The 2,539-nt window shown below is 44.2% G+C and overlaps 1 protein-coding gene across 1 annotated transcript in view; it reads left to right on the top strand.

Annotated features, from left to right (window-relative positions):
- LOC142212706 (B2 bradykinin receptor-like) overlaps positions 1 to 294 on the top strand; it is a 23,481-nt gene extending 23,187 nt beyond the window's left edge. Inside the window, exon 2 of the mRNA XM_075280692.1 lies at positions 1 to 294. This exon is cut by the window's left edge and continues 1,456 nt beyond it. The gene's annotated coding sequence lies outside the window, so the exon portion shown is untranslated.
- Positions 295 to 2,539: the final 2,245 nt, after the last annotated feature.

Genomic DNA, 2,539 nt, shown 5'->3' on the forward strand with positions numbered 1-2,539 from the left:
CCAGTATGAGAGATGTGTTTCAAGTGGCAGAAATTGCAAAGTCCAATGAATGAGTGTCTCAAAGAGTGCTATACTGTAGTTCTTTGAGTTGAGAACCAGAAGCCAAGGAATTCATACAGTACTCTAGAGTCAGGCAATGCGGCAACTATGGTGAACTTGAAGAAAGAACACTTAGCCTTGGTTTGTCCCATCCTCTTCTTTACCAGATAGCAATAACCTTTGAAAGATCCTGCTCTCCAGGGGCACTTCATTGTTGAGGACCAATTTTGATACTTATTCTGATACCCCCTTTCTTATATGTACATAATGAAATAAAGTTTTGATTTCATAGATGCCAGTGTTATCATCTTCTCATATATATTGGTGTAACTGAACTGCAATTTTAACAGTGTGACTCAATTACACACATTGCTTTGTTAGGCTGGATAGACCTATGCAGGGACAATTCTCAGTTATCTGCTGCCTGAGGCAAAAATTAAAATGACGTTCCATCTTTTCCCCTGTTAGAAACTTCCTTCCACTGGGAAAAAAAATAAGTGTCCTGCCCAAACTTCCTTGCAATTCTGCTGCTGATCAGCCATAGAATTTGCAGTTCGAGCCTTTATACTGATTAGACCCATCTGAGACCAATCAGTGAGTAAAAGGAGGTGGGGGGGCAGAAAACGGAGAGGAATCTGAAGTGGAGGTCTTGCTTAATTCCTCTTCATATTCTGCCATGTGAACAGGCCCTAATAGTTCCCTCACAAGTAATAGGTCCTCCCCCACAGGTAATAGTTCACCCACAGGTAATAGCCCCCCAAATAAGTAATGCTATACTGATTACTGTAATAGTGCCCTAATAGTGGACCCACAGACAAAGGTAATAGTCTCTTCCCCATAGGGCATGTAAACTGTGGAGGGCACTTTTACTGTAATTGTGCCCCCACATAACTAATGCTATTACCTATTGGGGCCCATTATTACTGTAATAGTGACCTAATAATGCCCGCTCACAAGTAATAGCCTCTCCACAACATAATCTGTGTTAATTGTGGGGGGCACTATTACAATAATAGTAACCTCCCACATGAGTGATGCTATTACCTGTGGGTGGGTGGGGGGGCTCATATTACTATAAAAGTGCCCAAATAGGACCCTGCCCATCAGGTAATAGTCTCTGCCTCAACATAAGCAGTGTTATTAACTGTAGGGGGGCACTATTATAAATACAGTGTTCCCCACATAAGTAATGCTATCGTGTAGCCTGTGTAGGAGGTCACTATGAATATAATAATGTCCTCCCACAGACAATAGTTTTAGCCCCTTCCTTAGGCAAGTTCACACCTGCGCTGGTTTCCATTAGTGGATTCTGCTCCCCATTCTGCTTGAAAAATGAAGAGAAAAGTCTTGCAAGTAGTTCCAGCTCCTGGAAAAAAGAACGGACATGCTCATTCTTCAGGCAGCCTGTTCAGTCGCGCATTGTGTTTTGGTTCTCGGAATGCAAGCACCACACGTGGCCGCTGAAGCCAATTAGAAGCCTCAGCAGTTACTGAAGAGGGAATAGTTGAGAGGAGAGAAGGGCAGTGATGACAGCGCTCACAGGTCAAGAATGGATAGTCGAAGTTTAATTGGGTCATGCCTTTGCCTATTCCAATAAACACGATACGTTTCAGGCTGTATATAGCCCTTCAAGTTCATGAACTAGTGAGTGGGGCCCTTATGGTTGGACAACTATAATCAGGCACCGATGACAATTAGCAATGCTGAGAAGGAGCCATGTTTGTCTGGTTTGCTGCGGCACTGTACCCGGCATGTTTCTTCCAGAGCTGTTGACCAGACACCAACTCCTGGGTGGGTTGTGTAGAGTCACAACAACCCAAAAAAGCCTTAAACACCCGTAGGTCCTAAGGGGATGGTGCTAGGGCAGAAGCTGTGGATACGCCTCTAGGATGTCTAGAGAACCAGCAGAGAATGGACCAACCCGAGGTACAGGTAAATAACAGCGCTCACCCAAGCGACTATTGGAATTCTTCTTTATTGAGAAATGTAGGCACAACGCGTTTTGGACATGAACATGTCCTTTGTCAAGTGCACAATCACTGGCCAGGATGGCTTGATGGCTTGTGGTGCTCCCTCCACCTGTGCACATGTGTTAAACTTCTTGTGTGGTTGTGAACATTATTCACAACCACAACAGGTGAGAGACCATTTGGTCAATTACATAGATGTTGTGACTTCTTGCTATAAGGCATACAATTAGCTACACTATATGGTCTGCTCGGTGTCTTTCTGTTCTCTTTGAAGAGGGAATAGTGACATATGTGAGTGACATCACCAATCTCTCTCCTGGAACTGCCTGATTGCCCGCAGCAGTCGCATGGGGTGCAGGGGAAATGATGCACAGTGCACGTCCAAATGGGCTACAGTGTAAGACACTGGAATGCTGGGGACAGCTGAGTATGTTTTTTTGCTTAATGTTAATCCTCTTTAAGAATAATCTCCCATAGTGGCCCCTTCACATAGCATAATTTCCCATAGTGGCTCCTTCATACAATATATT

Source organism: Leptodactylus fuscus, chromosome 7, assembly GCF_031893055.1.
Source record: "Leptodactylus fuscus isolate aLepFus1 chromosome 7, aLepFus1.hap2, whole genome shotgun sequence".
Classification (NCBI taxonomy): Eukaryota; Metazoa; Chordata; class Amphibia; order Anura; family Leptodactylidae; genus Leptodactylus; species Leptodactylus fuscus.